Below are 27,691 nucleotides of genomic sequence, written 5' to 3'. Positions count from 1 at the left end.
ATTTCTTGAAAAGTAACACCTCAATGAATGATCTGCCAGATAGAACCTTATAATTACAAGTGGAAAATGGGTTTTTAGGATTTGAGGGTTCTATCTGCATTTGCCCTGTTTTTTTACCCTAGTTTGCAAATTTAAGAGAACTTTGGTCATTTACATTTAGAGTACATTTAGGGTATCTGTCATGTTAATGGATGCATATTGTTTGCTATATGGAATGCAAAAACTTTGAAGCTCAATATCTCAAAATCATTTAGAATGCAGATAGAGGCAACAACATGCAGACTTGTCAAAGTCACGATTAGATACAACATTAAAATTACAAAATAAAAAATTACATTAGGCAAAGCAGTGGCGCAGTAGTTAGTGCTGTCGCCTCACAGCAAGAAGGTCGCTGGTTCGAGCCTTGGCTCGGTTGGCGTTTCTGTGTGGAGTTTGCATGATCTCCCTGCATTTGCGTGGGTTTCCTCCGGGTGCTCCAGTTTCCCCCACAGTCCAAAGACATGCGGTACAGGTGAATTGGGTTGGCTAAATTGTCCGTAGAGTATGAGTGTGTGTGTTTGTGAATGTGTGTGTGGATGTTTCCCAGAGATTGGTTGCAGCTGGAAGGGCATCTGCTGCGTAAAAATGTGCTGGATAAGTTGGCGGTTCATTCTGCTGTGGCGACCCCGGATTAATAAAGGGACTAAGCCGACAAGAAAATCAATGAAAAATTACATTAAAATTACAAAATATGTGAAACATTGCTCTGGATCACGTAATGTAATGATTGTAATAATAAATGTAATAATTTCCCTATTGGATTTACCCGTAACTCTACTGCTGTAGAGAAATACATCAGAGCCAGCTGTAGATTCCAAAATTAAAAGAAAAAAAAAAGTTTACTGTAAGGATATTCTCGGCAGAATACATCAGTGCTGATTCAGGCCTATGAAGTACAACGTGACTTAAAACCTTCTATTTAAACAAAAACTACATGTATTTTTTTTTTTTTTTTTTCGCTTGAAAGATCAGGTTCTTCATCTTTACTGTCTTTTTTGTTGTTGTTGGATTGGCTATGCAAGTGGTGCTGTAGGACCACAAATGTGCAAGAAAATGCATTGCAAATCAGTTGGATAGAAAATAAGCTATTAAAGTACGAGACCAAAGATTGTCAATATGTTTTGAATTTGTCTGCTGAGTCTCAGCAAACTGAAATTATTGAATTGCTTTTGCACCCTTGATCAAGGTGTTTATGTCCAAATGACACCCGGAGAGCAGTCCCTGTAATAAAAGCACAGGAAATCATCTCTGGTAAATAACCATTTTCCCCATGTCTCTTTATTTCAATTGCGCAGACATTTGTGCCAATCAACTGCATGGAAACACTTAAAAAATACTGCAGCTCTTGGCCTGAAAACATAATCAATGCTCATCAGGGGGTCCCACAAATCATGGCTTGTGCTCAACACACCGAGCTGAAACTGCTATTATTTATTCATTTCCTCATATATTCAGAGCTGTAGTTGGAAGAAAGCGGAGCAGTAGTGCATTAATGCAGGACGCCAGCCTGGCTATGGTAATGCTGCATATAAATGTTGCTCTTAGCCACTTCATGTGTGCACATGAAGAAAGTTATAGACCTGGACTGTCTGCACCCCAACCATGAGACCCCTCTGGGCCTGCGGTGCTTTCTCTGCTGTTGGGTTTCTGCTCGAGTCGGCAAATGCCTTTTAGCATGGGTCCAGCAATCCCCTAAAGACTTGTTTGTTTTTGCACTCATTATTTATTTACTGCAAAGACTCAGAATTAGGTAATTGGGCACACAAACTGAATGCCAAGGTGGATAGGAGCCTTAATGTGAAAATAATCTGTAAAACAAGTGCAGTTTTTAGAGTCCAGTCCCATTAGAATCACATGTCAAACTTGAGTATTTTAGATGCTTTTTCACAGCAAGTCTTTTCTTGCTCTTAGTATGTCTGTGTATTGTTTAATATTTGAAGAGTCAGCACCCTATAAGAATACAAATCATGTCTCTTGCAGAACTGATATTTTAGGTGAGCATTTTTTGTAGCAAGTGTGGTTTGTAGTGTTCTTTTATTTACTGGACGGTGCTGCAAGGATTCAATCTTAAAGCTTCATATCATGCTTTCAAGAACAAATAAAGTTGTGTGTGTGTGTGTACACTCTCAGAAAAAAATGATACAATGTTGTACCAAAAAGGTACAAACCCATGTCACTGGGGCAGTACCTTAAGAAAAAGAAACAAATTCGTACCATTCCAGTTTGTACCTTTAAGGACATGATTTGTACCATGAGAAACCAAAATGTACCTTTGGTTTTTAAAACCTGTAGATACAATATTGTATCAAATCTGATCCATGAAGGTACCATTACAGTGACAGGACACTGTACTTAACAGTGTCAAATAGGTTTGGAGTTATTTGTATGAGACTATTATTAATATTATTTTGTATACAAAATATAGCTGTCGCACAGTATCGGTGTCATTTCCATCCCAACACTGTAATGTCGCTTTAAAAAGTTTGCGTGAAAGATTATTTAGGTGGTTTCCATGAAAATGAACAGTGACATCCAAGTACATGATCAAGATGGAGGGAATTTAAATTGTCATCGACAACACATGAAGAATAATCAAGGTAAATATTGCTTGATAAGGAAATTCATTTTTTTCCATGTCATTTCCAAACATGCTTTACCTTCAAAAAGTGTTTTTAAAAACCAAACAAAATTAAGGTAAAAAAAAGTATTTTGGATACATGAAATGCTAGTATCAATTTAAAGCTAATCAGTAGAGCTATCTTTACTTTTTTCACAATAAACTGTTGAAATGTAATTTACACCACAGTCATTTCTATCACCACACACATTATATATATATATATATATATATATATATATATATATATATATATATATATATATATATATATATATATATATATATATATATATATATATATTAAAAGTCTTTATCACATATTAAAAGTGTATTCACAATGTATGAGTTTATGCTCTATTTAATATACAAATTCAATTCATTTTTTTTCTAATAGGCTCTTAACCAAATTGATATTAAATTTTAGAGTGTGACAGGTGTACAATTTAGCGTTTGGTCCAAAGTGACTAATTTATTTTATTGACAAATGTATAATTATTGTACATATTGTGGAAAGATTGGTTAAACTAGATACACAACTTATCTTAGACAATGTTTGACTGCCTTAATTTATTTCATTTTGAAATAAAAGCTGTATATTGAAATTTGGGGGAAATGACACAACTAGACTGAACCAGAAATAAGAATATAGCTGACTGTTTTGTATAGGAATAAATTACATAAATTATATAGAAATATTTGTAAATCATGTAATCACAAAGTAATAAATAATTCTATGTTATCTTTATTGCACAGTTGCAATAAGAAACGTGTCTATTCAGTTGTGTTCTTGCTTATATAAACAATGGTTGCTGTTTTCTCAGGAGGGACATTAAATTCAGTATGATGTAGTTTAGCTTGTGCCCACAAATCTTCAGAAAATAGGAACCGTGAGTTTCTCATTTACTTTAATCTATTAATCTGCATTGCTGTGCTACAGCATACATACGCCATCATCTTCAGGCAGGTTGCATAATTAATACTCATTAATAACTGAGAAAAGGAATAAAGATAACAAACAAAATGATGATGCATCTTGCCTGGCTATGCTGCGCTGTGACTTCAGACTGCTTTGCAAATTAATTGAGATAGATAACCTGTCAGTAATAAAGGAATATGATTCCCCCGCCTAACGAAGCAGTTGGTAGAGATTATAAATTAGTGTGGCATGCGCAATGTGACGGCAATTCGGTGATATGTAGAAAATAGCGCATACGTCTCATTATGATGCATTAGGCATTTTATATCTGAGTAGTTCTCCTGTTTGATTGATATGACTTATGTTCTGAATAAAATTGGTGCGACTCACACCAGTTGGTTTGCATCAAGACATTTCATGGCTAAGTGAGCGACACTGCTGATAAAAACTTTCATCTTCATTGCAAAAATGTTGTAGCTGGAGTTGAAACCCACATTTGCGGTCAGGCTGGAGTCCTGTGCTTTGGTCACGCTCCAACTGTGGCCAAATTGGATGAAATTTCTGTGGCCACAGTTTTAAATTTGAGTTTAACACCGTGTAACAATGGGGCCATAGTCTATGAGAGTTTTGAATGATTAAGTCATTTAATTTATAAATGATTAAAATTAGCAGCTGATGCTCTGAATGGCTTCGGTCTGACTCAATTTATCACGCTGAAATGTCTGCTACAATACGAGAAGCAAATGATTAAGATGACTGGTATTTTTTGGCATATTGTTTAGGAAAGTGGCTAAACTAATGCCGAGTTCAGACTGCATGATTTTCAAACTAGTCGTGTCACAGATGTTTTCACACTGCATGACTATCTGGGCTAGCGTTTCGTCGCTGCTTTGTTTACACTGCAAGATGGATCGGCGACATGGACATTCACATTGCATAACTTTACTATAGGGAGAATCGCCGACAACTTCGTCCAAACTACGTCTCACAGCCAAAAACATGTAGTATATCTTTTGTTATTAACTACATAATGAGAAAGAAGCCTTTAATGGGGTAGAAAATGTACATATTTGCTCACCTGGGTTTAAAGGGAATTAGCCATTTCTCCTCAACTTAAGTTGATAATAAACTAATTTCTTTCTGTATGAAACGTCAAACAGACACGGTTGCTCCTGAGTCCTGTCAAACCTCCACTAGTTTTTCCTCCATTTCTTGGGTCCAAATAAACCGAAAAAGAGCGCTTTTAACTTCTCCCCCAGCCTCCCGCTGGCCTGCAGCAGGTATACGCACACGCACACACAAGTGAAAGCTGCTCTCTCATTGGCTGTAGGCGATGGCTGATGTTATTTTCAGTCAAAACTCAATTCACACGGCATGATTTGAATCGCCGACAGCTCCAGATATTTAGCATGCCAGATATCTCACAGGCATCGGCGACTCATCGGCGATTCTCTCAGATCGCGTCTTTGATCGTTCATACTGTGTGATTGTCACTCACGTGCACGAGCACCGATTTGCCTGTGATTTTAGGCATTTGTCGGCGATTTCTCAAAACCTGTCGGCGAGCCAAAATCGGGGTTAAAATCACGCAGTCTGAACTAGGCATAAGGGATGGAAATATTTGAATACTGTTTTTACCTTAGGATAAAAACATAAATAAAAGTTAACTTTTTCTTTTATTTTGGTAGAAAATATAACATAAACTTTGAATAAAGTTTTCTCAGAGTTGCCAGATATAAATTCACAGTTGTAAGTTTACAAAAAAAGAAATGTTAACTTGCTACTTAAAATGTAGTTTTAAATTCTATGAGTATAAATTCACAATTCCAAGACAAAAAAATGCATGAGTGTCATAAGTGCATGGAAACTGAATGTGAGATTTAAAGTCCTTGAGAAATCAAAACTAACCATATGATTGTGTTAGCTCACATTGCCAGTTTTGTGGTGAACAATTCATTTGTGCATATCAATAAAAAATGCTTGCCCTTCTAATAATTGAAATCTAAAAGTGCACTTCTTTTTTTTTTTTTTTTTTAGTTGTCGTATTATGTATATCTTAAGAAGAGTTTGTGGCTTAAGAAATGTTTATAAAGAGGTGTCTGTTCAGCCTGATCTCACGAGAAAACGTAAGTATTTTACGTTTTGCCAGTTTAGTGGCTAATTCGTACGAAATCGTACGAGTTCAGTCGTACGAAATGGTACGATTTTAAAAAGGAGGCGTGGCACCTGACCCCACCCCTAACCCCAACCATCATTGGGGGATAAGCAAATCGTACTAAATTGTACGAATTAGATCGTACGAATTCATACGAATTAGCCACTAAATGAAAAAGTTACGTTGGTCATTGGTCATGGTTATTGTGTTGGTCTGTTAGGTTGTAATAACCTACCCCAAACACTTTTCACCACCATTTGAATGAAATGACTACTTAACTACATCCATTCAGCTTGCAGTAGAAAAAAAAACAAGCTATGCCCACTGTTTTGCCATTTAATGTTCCGTTTTTCTAGGAATAGCATCACTTTATGGGGGAAAAAAAGGCTTCTGGTTCATGTGGACTTTAAACTTAAAGGGCTCTATTTTAAGGATCTAGGCACAAAGTCTAAAGCACATGGCGCAAAGCATTAAGAGCATGTCCGAATCTACTTTTGCTATTTTAAGGATGAAAAAATACACTCTGGTCTAACAGGGTGTGCTTATTCTCTTAATGGTTAATTGGTGTGTTTTGAATATAACATGCATTAAACCAATCAGAGTCACATCTCCCATTCCCTTTAAGACTCAGTTGTGCCGCACCATGACGCATTTGCTATTAACATGGCAGACTTTGTAAGCGGAAAAACTAAATGCTTCACTAGCGAGAAAACAGTTAAAAAGAATATCTGTGCGAGGATAAAAAAGGGCTCCTCCATTCGACCTTCTCTTCATTTACTCCTTTACCTTACTCTTTAACTTTCGTGGATAAGGAAACGGTGGACGTTGCTCCACTGAAAACATCCATTAGCTTACATATTTAATTTCATTTGTTAGGTGCAAACATTCAGTTCTAATTTCCAGCAAACTAATAAATGAACAATAATTACGAAGTGTGGTCAGTTATATCCAAGCACACGTCCGCAGCAGAAATCGAGACTCATCAGACCAGGCAACGTTTTTTCAATCTTCTATTGTTCTATTTTGGTGAGCCTTTGTGAATTGTGCTCTCAGTTTTTTAAGTGGCACCCGGTGTGGTCTTCTGCTGCTATAGCCCATCTGCCTCAAAGTTGGAAGTGTTGTGCATTCAGAGATGTTCTTCTGCATAACGAGTTGTTATTTGAGTTACTGTTGGACTTCTATCAATTCGAACCAGTCTGGCCATTCTCCCCTGGCCTCTGGCATCAACAAGGCATTTGCACTTAGAACTACCGCTCACTGGATATTTTCTGTTTTTCAGACCATTCTCTGTAAACCCTAGAAAGTTTCTCGCAGTTTCTGACAAACTCAGATCAGCCAACAACCAGACCACATTCAAAGTCACTTGAATCACCTAACTTGCTATCTGATTGGCTGATTATAAATTTGCGTTAATGAGCAGTTGGACATGTGTACCTAATAAAGTGAGTGTGTATTTAACAGTTCAGAGTTCATCTTATGTCAGATTTGTGGCTCAAATGTTCATTCATTCATTCATTTTCTTGTCGGTTTAGTCGCTTTTTTAATCAGGGGTTGCCACAGTGGAATGAACCGCCAACTTATCCAGCAAGTTTTTACGCAGCGGATGCCCTTCCAGCCGCAATCCATCTCTGGGAAACATCCACACACACATTCACACACACTCATAATACACTACGGATAATTTAGCCTACCCAATTCACCGCATGTCTTTGGACTGTGGGAGAACCCTGAGCACCCTGAGGAAACCCACGCGAAGGCAGGGAGAACATGCAAACTCCACACAGAAAGGCCAACTGAGACGAGGTTCAAACCAGCAACCCACCTTCTTGCAGTGAGGCGACAGCACTACCTACTGCGCCACATTCGGAAATGTCTTGAATTTAAATGTTTTCTTGCAATTCTGACTTTATGTATCTCAAAATGAAAAAGCGTTATAAAAATGAGATATAAAAACTAATTTAGCACTTCTGAGTTTGTTTCAGAATTGAGAATTAATTTCTTAAAGTTCACATTTTTTGGATTTCCTGCAGTTCTGACTTGATTCAGGAGTTTCTACTTGCATATCTAGGAAGTCTCTCTATTAGTTTATAAGTTTAAACTTGGCTGCTTTTCTGAAAACAAATCTCAGTAGTAAAATAAAATTGTGAAATAAATTGTTTACTTTTTCAATGTCTGCAACGAGCTTAGAAAAATAATATTTTGAGTTATTATGTCTTCACGGTTCCCAACAGTCTCTCTGCCCAAAATACCATGAAATGAGTCACGAAAGTCGCTTTGCAAGCTTGGTGTTTAACAAAAGGTGATGCAAACTGGAAAACTGCAAGTAGAAGTGGAAAAAACAGATTTATCAGAAATAGATACACTGATTCTACCTAGATTGACCGGTATATTATCATTAGCAGCGAGGATGTTCAGTGTTGCTTAGTTACTGAATCACTGAGCCAAGGCGATGCTCCCTGTTCCGTTTTTCATGCATTCCTGATTGGTTTGCACCTGGAGACTAATGAGAGGTTAAATCAGGATGTGATGGGTGTCTTGTGCCCGAATTCTCAGATGGGATGCTGCCCCATTTATGTAAGATCAGTTAAAGTCAGTAAGTAGCATTTCCGAGTTGATGTCACTTTTACACTGCTTGTGAAATCTATAAATATCAGTCTGAGCCTCGGGTCTATTAAACCCTGAAAGTGAATCATAATAAACTGTGTCTTTGTCTCCAGCTAAAAAAAGGTAACATGCTGTTTGTATCATTATCAGGGAATATACACAAATGAAAACTACACAGAGCAAGTGCGTCAATTATCAAAGGGATTTGCCTTTATTTAATATCACAATATAACTTTATCATTGTTCACAGTTTCATGGGAAAGGGAGATTGGCGGTTAGTTGTCATTCATTTAACCTAATTCAGTGTTAAAGGCACAGTATGTAGGACATTTTCTATGAAAATATTCAAAACTTGCTAGAACAATGTTGCATATTTTACTTATACATTATCTTAAAAGTTTAGAAGAATGTTCAGTTATAAAGAAATAATCAATTTAGAATAAGTGTGGCAAAATAAAAACTTTGCTGCTTTTATCTCTCATTAGCAGTTGCTTCAATGCTCTTATTTCACTTCAACTGCTTTACTCTGCTTTATACTGCTATGATAATACATTTTGAATACCTACATACTGTCAGTCAGTGTAGCTGTTAGCCGTATCAGTTAAAGCTACAACATACTGTTAATGCTAGAAACTACTGTATGCATGTAATAGAACAATCCATTTTAACAAATAAAAATATCACAGGTTGTGGCCTACAATCCACAGCTTTGTCTATTATGGTTGGAGCTGCTTCTTCTTTGAGTTTTTAGACAAATCCAGCACTGTACAGGGTGAAATTTTAGAAGGTGTCCTTTGTCAAATGCTAGAGCTATATATCTGTTTTATAATTCTCTGGAACATAATTAAAAAATGTAACTGTATCCACTTCTCTTTTTGTGTTGTGTCCTTTGAAAACCCAAATACAGAAACCGAAGTATAGCTCTGTGAAAATAGCAGCGTTTGGACAGCATTTTAGCTTTCTCTGCTATAACATTACAGCGCCTCTGGCAATACCCCTGCGGTGTATGCGCGAGGTCAATGCACGTAACCTAAAGGGTTTGTGATCGCATTAACCCGGATGTAATTTTTCGTAGTCCTCAAACTTCATTAGCTGTAGGCTTTGCTAAGCTATCTCTGTAAAAGACAATGTCTCCATTTGCATGGAACATTGAGCTTATTACATTAAGAGATGTTGTTTATATTCACACAGATACAGTTTAAGGTATGATATCGTAGTGGACCACCCCTTTAAAAGTTTGTTAAATTGGACAAACTGTTTTTTTTTTTTTTTTTTTTTTTTTTTTTTTGTGGCAGTATAAGGAATTTAGGGAGCTAATAACAAAATTAACAACAATTACTCATGGACTATCCCTTGGCTTAGGACCTGGTTTATTAGGGACTACCACCAATTATCAGGGAAATAAACCACCAATTACTCTCACACATTACTATTACAACTACAATTACTGTACTTATTAAAATGGGCAGAACGGTGGTTAGAGCCTCGGTTGGGTTAGTTGGCATTTCTGTGTGGAGTTTGCATGTTCTCCCTGTTTTCATATGGGTTTCCTCCGGGTTCTCCGGTTTCCCCCACAAGTCCAAAGATATCTGCTATAGATAAATTAGGTAAGTTAAATTGTCCATTGTGTATGTGTGTATTTTCCAGTCCTCCACATTGGGGGTTGAGCGTTGGGCTAACGACCCACCTCGTAAAACTTAGATGTTATGAAGCACCAACATGGTGCGGCCACATATCAGCTTTGATATAAACAGCCCTGGGAGTAAATAAGTATACTTAATAAAATATAAAATACAATACAATATTTATTTGTAAAACACATTTAGAAATATTACCAAAGTTGACCAAAGTGCTGTATAAAGGAGTAGCAAAGGTGTAAAAAAAAATAAGAAAATAGGGAAATAAGCAAACAAGATTTGAAATGAATCAGTAAAGCAATACTGGAATGAGCAGTCAAAAAGTATTAAAAGCTGGAGAAAATAGTTATTACTTTAAAGTAGTTTTACACAGAAATAGAGGGGGATAGTCATATATGAAGCGGCAAAATGTTTAGGACCAGCAATTGCAAACATCACGTCATTTTTTATAGTTATATCTAGGCACGGTGAGTAAGTTTATTCTAAAATAACAACCTTTACTACAGAATGACTGAGATCTAGCACTTCTGACAAATGGTTCCTTCTCCTGATTTCATTTTAAGTCACCATTAGTCTGATCATGTCTCAAATCAGTAGTCAGTAGATTTTTCAATAATTGTATGAATTAATTTCCTTCTTTAATCATATGAATCATCATTTTTTAATCATATCATATTTATTTAGCATTTGTTTAATTACAGAGCATCAACATAGCTTGGTCTTTAGATTCCTTAAACACCAGGAAGAAAATAATAAGCTAAAATAAATGCTTGTAAATGTATCCTGCTAGCCTGAAATGAACTTATGGATGACGCACAGTTTTAAAGCATCTCTCCAGTGCTGTTGACACAGAAAGTTACAGTAGGTGCTTGCTAACAACACAGAAGCACACCTGACATCTGACATTATCCTTGGTAATAACAAATGAGAGCTTCGCAATTTATGAGAGCCTCATCTCCTTTTTAGAAAATAGAAAAGAAAATTACGGCAACGAACAGAAAGGGTTCATTTCTCTTACACAGGCAAAGTTTAGTTATCAAACTGAAAAGTTCATGGAGATTTTTTTTCTTTGTGATTGTGTGCAAACATTTTTATTCACATAAATGAGCTCATTGGGTAATTTAGATTACAACTGGTTTCTGTCCGCCTGCCCTAGACCCAGACAAAGGTTAACTATCAGAGTTAATGAGACGAGTGTAAAAACCTGACACTGTTCTGCTCAATTCATCACTGAGCTATGAGTAAACACTTTTTAATGACCTCTGATCCAGCCGTCTATTGTAAAAGTGCCATCTGGTGGACTGGCAGAATGACATATCATCTCAAATAATAGATGAACAGCGGGATAAATTCTGGGGTTTAGCTGGATTTGAGAGTTGAAAGTGTTGCTGCTGAGATTAATGCTTCAGTCAGAGTCTCGTAAGGACTTTAAATCTACAGCTGTGAAGCAAGATTAATTCATAATCAAAGAATGATATGTTTAACCTCTCCTCACTGTTTCAGCCATGTTCTGTGATCAACATTAGGTCAATTGAGTATAGAAGAATATATGTAAAATATCAGGGAAACATGTTTATAGCTTGACAAACCTTGCCATTCTAGAAAACATTAGGCAGGCATTTTTTCACATTTTATGCACATTTTTTGGGATATATTTTTTGGGGATACATATATTTTTGGGATAATGAATTTAAAACAAATTGATGGAAATTTCAAGATGTGCATTACTTTTGAAAATAGCCAGTCATTTTTTTTTACTAAATTACAGATACATTTTTATAAGAATAGACATGCACATATGTGAATAAACTATGCTTAAAATTGAATAAATGAATACTTATTGAATAAATTTCATGAAGTGCAACAGTTGGCCTATAACTATCAGCTGATAACCACTGATAACGGCCATTCAATTGAATGAGAACATTCTAATCAAATAATAAATTGATCATTTAAGCTATTTTTTTATTTACAACTGAGATTGATTTTTTATTTTTATTTTTTGTAATCCAATGGATGTATGGATGTGTGAATAAACTTTGAGCATGTTAATTGATGTGCAACAATTACAGATACAATATTCACTGAATACAGTGTGATAAACTAGGAAAACACTTGCATTAAATAATTTTTTTTTTTGTAAATCTAGGAATGCTACTCAAGATCAGTGTTGGAAAAGAGTACTGAAAATCATACAAAAGTAAATGTACCATTACTTGGCTAAAAATGTAGTGCAGGTATAAAAGTATCTGTTGTAAATATTACTCAAAGTATAAGTAAAAAGTAGCCTTTGCAAAAATACTCAAGAGTAGTGACTATTATGCTGTAAAACGATCATGCATTTACATGTGATTTGTGAATTTAGTCAATGCCCAGCAGGCACACAACATCATAAGACTTTAATATAAGAATAAATTTAGGCTGTGATGTCAGGTGACCAGAATTCAATGTCTAGCCACTGTCTAAGGACAATGTAATTTTGATGTCCAATAATGATGTCAAATGACGTTGATATTTCGTTGATTTGTGTTGAAAAGTGACCAAAATCCAACATTGAGCCAACATCTTAAACCAACGTCATATTGACATCAAATACTGACATTTATTCGTCAAGTATGCCAACTAGAAACCAACATCTGATAGACGTCATAGTGGTAACGCCCACACAACGTCAACCTGTAACTAGGGTTGGGTACCGAAACCTGGTGCCATTATGGCACCAGTACCTTTGGAACCGGTTTACACCGGATCGAATCAGCATATGAATTTCGGTGCCTAATTTCGGTGCTGCGACAGGATCCTAAAGCAGGTCGCACACCAGAAGCGCCACTCGGCAACGCGCAGCACCATGCATTTTAGAATTTGCAAGTCAGCGGCTGTCCGCGGCACCCAGCCACGACTCATGACTGTTCATATTTCTGCCATGCAACAAAGCGCCATCTGAACAGTTTCATTTTAAATAACATGTGAATGTGCACGTCTGGTGTGTGATACTATCAACTGTCATGTGCTCGCCGTGCCGCGGTTCTGAGCAGCGCATACGCTGTGTGACGCCCTTAAGAAGCGTAAAGGGATGCATTTAAGGCACCAATGGTACGCGTTGTGTCACACCATCTCTAAATGTTTAATTCTAAACAGCTTTGAGGGATACGGATGTCAGCGATGTCAGGTGTTTGTTGTTGTTGCTTTGAGAAGGCAAAGTGCACAGCATGGCGCATGCGGCGAACGACTCAGTTCATCAACATGCATGATCGTGTTCATCTAATTTGCTTAAACTAAGCATTCTAAAGTATGGCTATATTTTACAAGCAAGGATTCTGACTCACCAACATGCAGCAGATGTTTTACAAAAGTTGCGTGTAAGGGAGAAACACGTCAAACTTATGAAATGTAAGGGCTCGTGGAATCTTAAAGGTGAGTAATGGACTGTCTTTGACAGCTTGTGACATCATTTGGCATACATCTGAGTACGTTTACATGGACAACAATACTCTGATATTAATATGATTAAGATAATACTCTGATCACGAGTCTACTATGTAAACATTGATTTTTGATTATCTTAAATGACCACAGAAAAACATCCATGATACATTCATGATAGATCCACTAAAAATGTACTCAAATAAAAGTAAAAGTATACATTTTTAGAACTACTTAGTACATTACAATTCCTGAGAAAAACTACTTAATTACAGTAGTTTGAGTATTTGTAATTTGTTACTTTACACCACTAATCAAAATACAGTATCATATAAGCAAATCTGATTAGCATATATGTATATAGAAGATTATTACAGCAAATGGTAATACTTTATTTATTAGCACATTATTTGGTAACACGTCATTTTAAGCAACAATTCATACAATTCTCTACTTGCTTATTACCTGACTATTGTTTATAAATTAACTGTTTATAACCGCTTATAGATATTATCTTACTTTACATCCCTATTCCTACCCAATACCTAAACTCAACCACTACCTTAAAACAATCCCTAAAATCAGATAATTAGTAGTATACTGAGCCAAAAGTTTTAATTTGTTAAAGTTTTGATAATACCATGGGTTGTACATTAAAATAAAGCATAACATGCAGATGTTTTTTTAATAAATAATTTTCCTGACATTGTATTCTACAAAAAAAAAATTAAAATAAAAGTTTTGGCTGTTTTCATAATTATGTAGGGATAAAAAGTGATTCTAAAAAACTCTTTAATAAAAACATTCAATTCTAAAGTCAAACAAATGAAACAAATGAGTTGTGAACCTGACTTCATCCAATCTCTATGTTTTTGGGGCTAGAAATAAATTAATTAGAAACAAAGTCGAGAGACATGCTCTATAGGTGAATTGAGTATACAAAATTGCCTGTAGTGTATGAGTCTGTGTGAGAATGAGTGTGTATGGGTGTTTCCCATACTGGGTTGGGGGTGGAAGAGCATACACTACATAGAACATATGTTGGAGTAGTTGGCGGTTTATCCGCTGTGGCCACCTCTAAAATAGCGACTAAGCTGAAGGAAAATTTATGAATTATTATCACTATTTTATCACATTATTATTATTATTATTATTATTATTATTATCATCCTATTCACTTGCACTATCTTACCTTAAAAACTTACATTCATACTTCTGTATGTCAGAACTTTCTATAGCTCCTTGACAGCTGAACTGGAAATAAAATAAGAGGTAGACATTATTCTATCCCAAAATGACCTCACATGTCCCTGGATCCTGTCAAAGGAGCTTCATCAGATGCTGTTGAAAACCGCTCCACAGAAACACAGCACCATTCATACCTGCAAAACACATTGTTTGCTCACTTCTCTGCTGGCTCGGCCCGCTGGGTAAGCGAGCAGAAGCAGTGATTTGGCCTCAGCATGGAGAGGTTGGTTTAGTAGGGGAAAACTTTAGGTTTGGCTCTATTTACTCTCCAGCTGTTTCAGCTCATAGACCAGAGCTTGGGTTGGGGTCTTATAGTTATTCCATTGCCTCTGGTTGTTTTAACAGTTTTTGATTGTTAAAGAGAGAATTTTTTGCTCTTTTTTCCTATTACCTTAAATGTGTATGGGAAAAGACATTGCAGTTTGCAGAGTCCACAATAATTGTTTTGTTCGTTTTACTCAGTTTATTTAGTTTAAATGCCAATGGAAAATTATTTAAATCTTGACTTGACTTGAAATGTTCTCCAGATATTGATAGCAATCAAAGAAATACATATAAAAAGAAAGCAAATCTAATTAGTTTACAAGCTAGGTTATGTGTAATAACATACAAATGACACAGGAAAAAAGTATTGAACAATGAAGAAAGTTAGGTGTAGAAAGGCAGTGAAAACCCAGACAGCAGCTGAAATCTCTTAATAGTAATTTAGCAGCGCTCTGCCCTTTGTCATTGTAAAATAAAAATTAGCGGCTTCAGGCCAACCACTAAATTACCAGAATTAAAAAATAAAATTAAAAATTAAACCAGAGTGGACATTTCAGCAAGACAATGATCCAAAACACAGCCAAGGAAACTTACATGCTTTCAGACAAAGAAAATCAAGCTGTAGAATGGCCCAGCCCATCACCTGACTTGAAAATACTAAATAAAGATCAGTTTGGATAGACAAAACCCACAGAACCATCAAGGTTTTTATACTCTGTTGAAGTCTGTAAAAAACTCACACCTGAGCAATGCACATGACTCATACAATATAAAGTATTAAATTAGTTTTAGTAGTTCAGTACTTTCTCCTTGTGTCGTTCTGTTGTTATTACATGACTGATTTTTGTTTTTTTTATACATTAATGCTTGTATTCAACAGGTCCTTTTGTGAATAATATTATTACCATGTAAAATAGCTGTTTTCTTTTAAATGTATTTTCCATTATTTTACTTGGAGTAAGCATCTATAATAAATAGAAATGCTGAAAAGAAGTGTTATATCTCTCTCTTTTAGCAAAAAGTTATATGTGAAGCATTAACTTTATATTAAGGGTGTACTCGCAATAGGCTTTCTGAACAGTGACCCACATTTAACCTCATTTAAGTGTGAATGCTCCGAATTGGGCTCAAATACGGTGCAGTTGTAAGAGGTGTGCCTGAGTGTCATCCGGCTGGGCTTTGGAGTGGTGTGAGTGCGTAGTGCGCCTCAGCATGAAACTGACATTTTAGGCAAGCTATTCAAATGAATATTAATGAATCTTATTTTACATGCATATGGTACTAGTATCTCTTTATGTTAATAAATGTTTTCTTAACACAAACTCCTATAGTTTTATGAGCTCATCAAAATGAGGACTATTTATGCTTTTTAAGTCCCTAATAAACAACTATTAAATCGTCAGTTATGTTCTAAACAGAAAAAAGGAAATAAATGACAGACTGATTCAAAATAAAAAAATATATATATTAATTTCATGATACAAAAGTGAAACTGTACAACTTGATCAAATAGAAATGAACTGTTTGCATCTTTAAAAAGTACATTTTAAACATTGCTGAAGAAAAGGAATGTTAAAGCACAAATTGTTTTGTACATTAAACAGATTTGAAAAAACAGTATGATAAATAATTTAATGTGTATCTTAAGCTGTTGTTGGTCTGAATTCCATCCTCATAATGTTGAGACCAACACAGGCCCCACTCAGAAGCTTATATTTAGTGTCTTGACTTAAAAGCCAATGCATTTCAGATTGTGAACAAACTAGCTAAGCACTGTATTTTCTCCATCCACCACACAGGAATATGATAGAGACTGACAGCGAGAAAGCAGCACCCATACTCAATAACAGCCTGCTTACGGATCTGCCAGTCAAATGTCAGAGCACCAGCAGCATGTAATTCACTTCAACTGATTTTCACACCTTCTGACCTGATCCCGGGTCACCTGTAAACTTTGAAGTCTCCACTTTGTCTCTTTGTGGGAAAATGTTCAGTTTGTGTTTGTGCAGTGTACTGTATGTTGATGGCTTCAGGAGTTCAGCACAGGTGTTGTGGATTTGTTCTTCAGTTTATTGAGGTTTTTCTTCCTCCGCTTTAGGGATTTATCTAGAACTCCAGAAAATCTAAACTGTAGATGGTCATGTCTCGAGCTAGACCTTTAAGCCGCATTTACACTCCATGGTTCATGTGACCAAGCGCTAATTAATTCCTTCTATCTGTCACAGATTGAACTCTGCAAAAAATATACACTACCTGACAAAAAAGTCTTGTTGCCTATTCAAGTTTTAGGAACAACAAATAATAACTTAACTTCTAGTTGATATTAGGAGTGGACAATGTGAAAGGCAAGGATATCTAGATTACACTTATTTTACTAAAATAAAATATGATCATACCTTGATTTTTAATTATATTATTAGAACAGTAAGGTCTGTCTTTGCTGAGACAAAAGTCTTGTCACTTAACAGAAATAATGTATAGAATAGAATATAAAGTCATGGTGCAGTGGAAAAAGAATGAATATTGTGTATGACTCCCATGAGCTTGGAGGACTGCATCTATACATCTTTGCAATGACTCATTTAACTTATTAATAAAGTCTTCTGGAATGGTAAAAGAAGGTGTTCTTGCAGGACTCTCTTTGTTCATCAAGATTCTCTAGATTCATTAAAAATGCCTGCTCCTTCATTTTACCCCAGACATGCTCAATAATAATATCTGGTGACTGGGCTGGCCAATCCTGGAGCACCTTGACCTTTTTTTTTCTGGAACTTTGATGTGGAGGCTGAAGTATGACAATGGGTGCTATCCTGCTGAAGAATTTGGTTTGTAATGTAATGGGCAGCACAAATGTCTTAAAACCTCGGGTTGTTGATGTTGCCATCCACTTTCACATAACCCAATACTGAGTGTAAAACCAAACAAACTATTTTTCCTTCATCAAACTTGACTGATTTCTGTGAGAGTCTTGGGTCCATGCTGGTTCGAATAGGGCTTGTGCAGTATTTTTGATGCAGTTCAACAGATGATTCATTGAAAAATCTACTTTCTGATACTTTTCCAAATGATCAACTAAAAGTCAAGGTTTAAATTTGGTACTTTTACAGCTGGGATTAACAACAGGTTGTCAGGTAGTGTATACTTTGTACCAACTTAAAATAATTACTATAATTTGTTACATCTAAATATTAGATTTTCAATGTATATTTCAGCTTTGGTTCAATTTTTTACATTTATTTTAGTCTAAATTTAAACAAAAAATGCAAATTTATAGTGGTCAAGAAAAAAAACATTCACAAAAAGTAAAAAAAAAATTAGTTTTTTCAATCCTTTGGCACAATGTGGATTTTTATTTTGGAAAAACAATGTTTTTACCCTTGCATCAAAGTATAATTTTATATTGAGCCAACTTTAGAAATTACTGTAATTTATTACAGCAAAATATATCAATTTTCCTCAAATTATTGTTTTGACTTGAATTATTTTTTATGTTAATTAAAAAATGTATTCCGCCCAAGGAAAAAAAAAATGATATCCACTCGATGGTAAAATATTGTTTTTATAGAGATAAAGAGATAAAGAGATAAAGTAAAAATACTACTAAATAAAAATAATTCTTTGGATTTTACCTACATGAATAAAACAGACTGTATGCTAATTCTAAAAATGTACATTTCTGAAAAACACAAATTATTTAGCCAGAGGTACATATAGCTGCATTTCATCTTTAAAATGAACACTACAGGGCAGTATGACACTGTTACTTTTTACGCTTACCAGCTAACCGTTTACCTCCATATTGACAGCTTTTCTGCTGTTACCAGTTTGTCCGGTAGCTCAACAAGTATGTTGGTGAACTTGAGATGCAGAATGGAGTTGACTGTGAAAAAACAGCGTTCAAGTCCGGTGAAGAACAGTTCTAGAAAGTGGGTAGGACAAAAACAAAAGCTAAAAAATAAAATAAAGAAGTAAATAACAGGTTGAGAATGTGGTAAAATCTGAAAATATGGTTAAAATCAGAGGGCTTTTCTTTTTCTGGACTGCTTTTTAAAAACTGCGGTTGGGTTTAGGGAAGGGCGCGGGCGGATCAATCACTGCTTTTTAAAACACTATTTGTTGGGTTTAGGGAAGAGACAGGGTGGGGGGATTGGCCGGTTGGTCAGTCAGTAAGTCAGTCAGTCGACAGCAGCCTCTGGTGGATTTACTTGAGAACAGCAGGCATAAATGCCACTTGAGAGAAATTTAAGATCTGATAAAAAAGCGTACACAGCCGCCTCTGGTGGATTCGTTAAAACAAAATTGCAAAAAGATATGGGACGTATTTTGCTCTCTCCCGAAATGTATGTAGGGGTACGTAATAAAAATGAGCCTGGATTGGTTTATTATCAGAAACAACAAAAAAAAAAAATCACTTAATCCAATATAAAATGTTCTATGAATGAAAGACACAGTAGTTTCTTTTTTTCAGTGAATATGGCCACAGAGGCATTATTATGAGAGGGGTATAAGAGTGACTGAGTGCATATGGTCCTGGCATGTTGAGGGCTGAAACATTATTGTTGTGATGTGTGTATACCTGCATGCTGTGCACAATATTCATATGCTAGCGGTTTTAACAAGCTATGGGAATCAACACACCCACATGTCTGCATAGACGCCTTGTCATAGGCACAGCACAGCATGCACGCAAATTTGGGTGATTGTGTTGGTTGTTTAAGAACAATGCTAAATGCTAATTGGCAGTGAGGGAGAGCGTTCTCAGTGGAGAGGAGCAAGAGAGAGTTAAGTGTGTTGAGCGTGACAAAAAAAAATACAAAAACAAAATCAGGTTACCAAAAAAGGAGGAGGAAAGAAAAAATAAAACTTAAAGGATAAGAATTTCTTACACTTTTTTCCTGAAATTTTTCTGCATTTGTCTTGTGATAGATAGATAGATAGATAGATAGATAGAGAGAGAGAGAGAGAGAGAGAGAGAGAGAGAGAGAGAGAGAGAGAGAGAGAGACTTTTTTTGACTTTTAAGGTCTCTTTATTACAAAAAACGTTTTAGCTAAAAACAATTTAGCTAATTAAAAAATACATGACATCTTAAAAAAACAAAAACATTTTTTTCTTTTTTTGCTGATACTTACAAATAAATATTTAGAACATTTTCAGAGTCAGCATGACAGATACACTGATTTACACCCCATTTGTAATTAAACATTGCCAGATCATTTACCATCTTGTAAAACCCATACTCTACATTAATGCGAGATTTTATTAGTCCTTTTACAATTAAAAAAGCATCAGTTGAACCTTTGTCATTTAATTTACTTTTTCTTGACAGCCAAATTGCCATCTTTGCTTGCCCGAATAAAAAGTTTAATAGAACATGATGCTCTCTTCGATTTTTATTGTATTTAGGTCCATAAATAAACATTGCAGGTGTAAAGGCCTCTCCAAGTTTTTGGCACCATTCTTCTAGTTGATAAAATATTGGTTGTAGTCTTTTACAATTAAGGAATAAATGGAAAACAGTTTCTGGTTCTCCACAAAAAGGACAGCCCTCCCCTATCTGAGGATCAAGGCGCGCTCTATAACAGTTTGTAGCAACAATACAGTGTACAATCCTCCACTGCAAGTCTCCAGTTCTTTTTTCAATTGGAGGCTTATATAGAGATCTCCAACAGCCTTTTGGGGAGGCATTTGGTCCAATTGTCTCTTTCCATTTGGTCTCTCTCACACTCTGTAGTTGAAACAAGTTTGAGGTTTTCACACACATCACATAGATTGATTTCTTTCCAGCAATGCTAAAAAGTCTTGGTTCTGGTGTTTTAAACGATAATAAACTGTTTTCTGTTTCTGACCAAGTTCTTGTGTTGGCTGATATAACCAGCTCTGGGAATGCAGGAATTGTATTCTCTCCATTGTTGGTTACTAAAGACAAAATGTAATCCGATGGTAATGACTCGACTATCTGAGTCAACAATTTTCCTGTTGCCCGAACAGATCTCATTCCCAGTTTGGATGCTAGATCCTCGGCAGTAATCCAGCCATCCTCAGAAACAAAGTGTCCAATTTTAAATATATTTGCAGTCTTCAAAGCTTTTCTTAGAGCAAGTGAATTGAGAATGTCCAGATCAAGAGCAGGATTGTAAAGTAGGGGTTCTTCTCTTGACCACAGCCTTTTTACACCATTGTGCTCTCTAGAGAACCTAAAAAGAGTCCATGACCTCAACATTGACCTGTAAAAAGGTGTCAGTCCAGACAGGTCTAATTTATTAGTATCCATTAAAAACAAGTGGCGGTCTAGACCCATTTGTCCTGCTCTTCTCAGGATAGCACAGGCTACTCCGGCCCAGCTTACATTTTCTCCATACAAAAGTCTTTGGGTTGTTTGTAGTCGAAAAGCTTTTACTCTAGACATTATATCCACCAAACCTTGTCCTCCTTCCTGTAGGGGTAAATACAGGGTAGCTGCCTTCAACCAGTGTTGTCCCGTCCAAAAGAAATCCACCAGAAGCTGTTGAATTATTTTCACCATGTCCTCTGGGGGGTCCAATATCATCATTTTGTGCCACAATGAAGATGCGACTAAGTTATTGCAGACCAACACTCTCCCTCTGTAGGACAACTGGGGTATTAGCCATTTCCAGTGACACAAACGAGCACACACTTTTTCTTTTAAGCCCTCCCAATTCTTTTTCTTATATTCATCAGTTCCTAAAAATACTCCTAAATATTTAAAACCTTCTTTTCCCCACTTTAAACCACAAGGTAGCATAGGACTATTAAAATCTCGCCCACACCATAAGGCATCACTTTTTTCCCAATTAACATTGGCTGACGATGCTTTACTATAGCACTCCAAAACTTCCTTTAAAACCCGAACATCCTCATTATTTCTGATTAAAACTGTGACATCATCTGCATATGCAGAAAGTTTAACAGTAGATTTAAAATCTAACGTTTTAATCTCCAGTCCTGTCAATTTTTCTCTTAGTTTGCAGAGCAATGGCTCAATGACCAGGCTGTAGAGCTGGCCAGAGAGAGGACACCCCTGTCTTATTCCTCTTTGCACCTTTACAGGAACACTTAAACCTCCAGCAACTTTAATCATGCATGTTGCTCCTTTATACAACAGTTGTATTTTTGAAATAAAACCATCACCAAATCCAAAAGCTCTTAAGGTGTCAAAAAGGAAAGTGTGGTCAACTCTGTCAAAGGCCTTTTCTTGATCTATTGACAAAAAACCTAGATCTAACTCATTGTATGAAACAACATCATAAGCATCCCGAATCAAATGCAGATTATCTGTAATAGATCTTTTCATAATACAATATGACTGATCTTTATGTATAATTGTATTTAGTTCCAGATTTAATCTATTTGACAAACATTTTGAAAAGATTTTGTAATCCGAACTTAAGATTGCAACAGGTCTCCAATTTTTTAAAAGAGTTAAGTCACCTTTTTTTGGGAGCAATGTTAAAACAGCTCTCTGACAACTCAAAGGGAGAACACCTTTGCAAACACATTCTTGTAGTACTTCAAATACATCTTTTCCTAATTCAGCCCAGAATGCCTTATAAAATTCAGCAGGCAGTCCATCCAACCCTGGTGTTCGTCCTGTGGAAAGCCCCTTAACTGCAGCAGTGACTTCCTCAAAAGTAATATCAGCCTCAAGCAAAAGTTTAAGTTCTGGAGTTAAAACTGGGAGATCCTCCAAAAGAAGTCTCCTGCATTCCTCATTAGAAGGTTCAGAGGCATATAAATCAGAATAAAAATTTACAGCAAGTCTGCGCATTGTTATTGGGTCTGAAGTGTTGTGTCCATTATTATCTTTTAAAAAATGCATCAGTTTTTCTTGTCCCTTTTTTCGTTCTAAACTAAAAAAAAAAGAAGAAGGTCCATCCATATCTCTTATTTTTAAAAAACGACTCCTTATCAGGGCTCCTTTAACCTTTTCATTTAAAAATGAACTCAACTTCTTCTTTTTCTTAGTCCATCTATCTTGAAGAGTCAGGGTATCATTTTCACTCATGCTCTTTTCAATGTCAATGATTTCATTTTCTAACCACTCCAAAGTTTTCTTTAAAACCAATGAGGAATGAGATGTATATTGCTGACAAAAACTACGGATATGAGCTTTCCCCACTTCCCACCAATCAATAATGTTTTCAAAACAAAATTTTTCCATTTTCCAGGTCTCCCAAAAAACTTTAAAATTCTGGCAAAAATTTTTATCTTCAAGAAGTTTGACATTAAAATGCCAGTAATAACTCTTATGTTTTCTCTCTACCAGCATACAGTCAATTGTTATTAATTTATGATCTGAAAAACATATAGGGATAATTGATGCATTAGCAACCTTGTTTCTTCCAGTATGTGAAATATAAAATCTATCTAATCGAGCTCCAGACACTTTTCTATTACTGATTTTTATCCAAGTATATTAATATTTCTCTAATGGGTTATGTTCTCTCCAAACATCAGAAAAGCAAAAAATTTTTATTATATTTTCTAAAAACGCAGCTGATTGTAAATGAGGTTCTTCTCCATTTCTGTCTTGAATAAAGTTTAATGTGCAATTCCAATCTCCCCCTAATATAGCAATGTCACCCTCGTGTTGTTGTTTAAATATGTGCTCTAATTTAGTGAAGAACTGTATCCTGTCTGCTCCTCCATTAGGGGCATAAACATTTACAAAAAAGAAGAAGAAACCCATTATTTCAGCTCTTATAACCAATAACCTGCCAGGAATTTCTTCCTTTTTTGACAGGACTTTTACTTTTAATGTGGGGGAAAAAAGTACAGCCACTCCAGCACTTAGATTAGTTCCATGACTAAGGATTTTCTCCCCTTTCCACCATAATCCCCAATCAACCTCATTATCCATACAACTATGAGTTTCTTGTAGCATCACCACACTCAACTCTTTTAACTTTATTATTTCTGCAAGGTGACTCCTTTTTTCCCCATCTCTCATTCCATTTACATTAACTGATCCCACTCTCAAGACTTCCATGCATAAGGGAAAAAAGAGAGGAAAGAACAGATAGCAAAGAGAAAGAAACACCTTCATTTAGTATTTAGTTTTCCCCCTCACTTTCCCTGGCTTTTTTCCACTTCTTATATTAGTGATATGTTTTCTTAATCGAAACCGTTTCTGTTGTGACAGCACTTCCAGGCTGCTCACTTTTCTGGCCCGCATAACAGAAGAAATAAATTTTTCTGTATCAGGGAAATAATCACTAACTTCAACACCCACTTTTCCTTTAGTTTTGTCTAAGAAGGAATTAATTTGTTCAACAGTATACAAGCCATTGTCATTTTCTGCTGCAGCATCTGACCACTGTTCTTCATCTCTTATACTATCATCCATACACTGTGACAAACCATCCAACTCATCAATCATACTGTCCCCTACACTTTCAGCTTGTGAGATTTCACATTCTTCTGCCATGCAATCAGTTGTATCATTATTCTCAGCAGCCTCACTAACATCAACACACTCTGCAGGGTTGCTACAACCAGGTTGTTCTACGCTGGAAACTATAACTGAAGTTTCACTCACCTCTTGCTGTTCTTCTTCCCTTTGCTCGCCACCTCCCTGTGTCTGTTTATCTCCTGTTTGTATTTCCGTGTCATTTGTCCCGGTATTTGTATCAGTTGTTTGTTTTCCATCCTTATTTGGACAAAAAAAACCGTTTGTGCCCAAAAATTCCGCACTGAAAGCACTTCATGCTTTCAGTACTAGCGAAAACCATGTAGGAATTTTCCCCATGATTTACGCGAAAAGACGCGTCTAATATACGGTCCGGTGAATTCAAAAACATGTAAACTTGACGTCTAAACGAGAGAACATGTTTTAAAGCGACATTCTTACACCCAAGGGGGATCGTTCTAACGGGGCCTGCAATTTTCCCAAACCTTTGCAACTCTTTCGTAATCATTTCATCTGAAATAAAAGGCGGAACATTCGAGATCGTGATTTTTGTTGCAGGAGTGGACAGCGGGTTTACCCTTACAAACGTTTCTTTCACCCATATTCCACTCACAATCAGCTGATTAACTAAAGATTCCGATTTAAGGAATACAACAACAGCTTTGTTCATGCGGGAGGCCGAGAGAATATTCTCAAAGCCTACCTGTTCTCCAAAGATCAAAAGCAGCTCCTCCACTGTCACCCCCGGCTCTGGTACACACCTGCAACCGTTTCTGAGTGACAGTGAGGGCGTCCCTTGCTCGGGATCAGCCGCCATTGCGGCGTTAAATGTTGTTTAAACGTTATTTAGGTACAAAAATAACAAACATAAACTACAAAGAAAACGGGGGGGGGAAAAATAAATTAATTTAAGGGGAAAAAAAAAAGGTAAGAAAAGCCACGCTCTCCAAAAGACGCTCAGCTCCCGTTCACCCAAACGCACACCACGTGAGAGAGAGAGAGAGAGAGAGAGAGAGAGAGAGAGAGAGAGAGAGAGAGAGAGAGCCTCCATACACTGTTTTTGCATTTAGCCAAGAATCTGAGCCATGCCCCTGTATTACAATATACTCAGATCAGTTTCTGGCCTCATTTATATGTGGAAATAAATTCACTATGAAACGGATATGTGCATTTGTGTTTGCAGTAAGCAGGTAGATCAGATATTCACCTGTCAATGTAAAAGGCTAGTGAACAATGTCAGATCTGAAGCTTCAGTCTCAGAAAATTCAAAAAGTTTGAAAGTTTTATTTTGCATTATTTTAAAAGCAGTATTTATAAATGTATACAGTATATGTATTATTCAGTATTGTTAATATGTACTTTGTAATATTAATGCTATTATTAATTGTTAGTTTAAACGATTCTAAACTTAAGATGATGTTCAATTATAGACATTCCCAAATAATAATAACAATTATATTAATAATAATAATAATAATAATAATAATAATAACAATAATAATAATAATAATAATAATAATAATAATAATAATAATAATACTGCAATGCAGTGACACAGTAGATAGTACTGTCGCCTCACAGCAAGAAGGTCGTTGGGTCGCTGGTTCGAGCCTCAGCTCGGTTGGTATTTCTCTGTGGAGTGTGCATGTTCTACCTCCTCCGTGTGCTCCGGTTTCCCCCACAGTCCAAAGATATGCGGTACAGTCGAATTGGGTAGGCTAAATTGTCTGTAGTGTATGGGTGTGTGTGTGAATGAATGTGTGCGGTTCATTCCGCTGTGGCGACCCCGGATTAATAAAGGGACTAAGCTGACAAGAAAATGAACGCATGAATAATAATATTAATAATAGTAATATGAAAATAATAATAACATTTATTTTCCAGTGATGGGTTGCGGCTAGAAGGGCATCCGCTGCGTAAAAAAAAACATGCTGGATAAGTTGGCGGTTCATTCCGCTGTGGCAACCCCAGATTAATAAAGGGGCAAAGCCGAAAAGAAAATGAATAAATGAATAATAACATTTATATTTGTATTATATTTTTATTTACAGTAATAAGTTGAGTAGTTCAGCAATGATATATAGTTCCATCTATATATATATATATATATATATATATATATATATATATATATATATATATATATATATATATATATATATATATATATGTATATATATATATATATATATATATATATATATATATATATATATATATATATAGTGGCATCTATATATTATCGTAATAAAATGTTAATAATAATTAGTAGTTGTAGTTTGATAATCATCAGGAAACCTGGCTATGCTTCTCAATACTCTACTCATTGTAGGCAATAGCACAAAAATAAATAAATACATTATATATGAATAAAAAAAAAATTATTAATATTAAGTCTGACCGCATCACTGCTCCTGCTGTGTTTACAAGTGTGGTTCATGCAATTGATAAACTGCTAGAACTGTCCGATCCATTTGCCTGTTGAGAAAGAGAGACAGAAAGTGAAGCCTGCTTTAAAGCCAAGCAGAGCGCTCAGTAAATGTCAAATATAAAGCGTGTGTGACGAAGACTGGCCTTTGTGCTTGGTCTCAATGGAGCCCACAGTTTAATAGAGGCCTGAGAGAGCTGGTGATCATCCAGGCAGCACAAGGAGTGGTCTAATGTGTGCCCACTTACCACTGTGGCATCAGCGCCTGCAATTACCAAGGAGGCTCCAATCAAACACTGCTGTGTGTTTTGCTTTACCCCTTGCTGAGCGTTTGGCTTCACTGCCATGACGGCTCTCGCTCAGACGCAAATGCGAAAATGGAAACACAGAGTCAAGTGAATGTTCATCACAGCTGCAGTTCAAATGTCTTGGTCGATAAGATGTGGACGTAATTGTGTTGCAGACGCATGAATGCCATTGATTATGATGTAATGCATTAACTTGAGCATGTAGAGATACATTAGGAACGAGAAGAAATGAGATTGAGAATTACATGTAAAAGTGCATTCTTCTGCAAAAAAAATTGGTTGGATTAAAAATCCCCTAGTTTTTCGCAATTTTGCCATCGCTGAATCCAAAGCAAAATCAAAAAAAAAGTTGCAATGTTTTGCAATCCCGCAAAATTCTTAATTTAAACGCAAAATTGATGAATAAATAAATAATCTTTTTAAACATCCAATTCTAAACTATATAATTAAATAGGTTTAAATTAAATTAAAAAAGGTTCAAATTAAAACTAAACTGTCCAGGGCTGCAGCCCTCCAGTTTGACACCCCTGCAGTATGGGAAGCTCTAACACATGTCATGAGTGTGGTACATGTCATCAGATGCTCCAGGGAGTGAAATCTAAAAAAGAAAACTTAAGATTG

At 35.9% G+C, this 27,691-nt stretch overlaps 1 protein-coding gene and 1 long non-coding RNA gene across 3 annotated transcripts in view; one reads left to right on the top strand and one right to left on the bottom strand.

Moving 5' to 3' along the window:
* cntnap2a (contactin associated protein 2a) overlaps positions 1 to 27,691 on the top strand; it is a 743,992-nt gene that overhangs the window by 569,909 nt on the left and 146,392 nt on the right.
* Positions 19,911 to 25,330, bottom strand: LOC147838016 (uncharacterized). The gene is made up of 2 exons (XR_015524889.1): positions 24,464 to 25,330; positions 19,911 to 21,509 (listed from the first exon to the last, which is right to left on the bottom strand). It is a non-coding gene; the product is annotated as an uncharacterized LOC147838016 (long non-coding RNA).

Source organism: Danio rerio, chromosome 24 (genome assembly GCF_052040795.2).
Source record: "Danio rerio strain M-AB ecotype USA chromosome 24, GRCz13ab, whole genome shotgun sequence".
Classification (NCBI taxonomy): Eukaryota; Metazoa; Chordata; class Actinopteri; order Cypriniformes; family Danionidae; genus Danio; species Danio rerio.
Note: the sequence above shows the minus strand (reverse complement) of the source record. Positions and strands in the feature narration are given on the sequence as shown.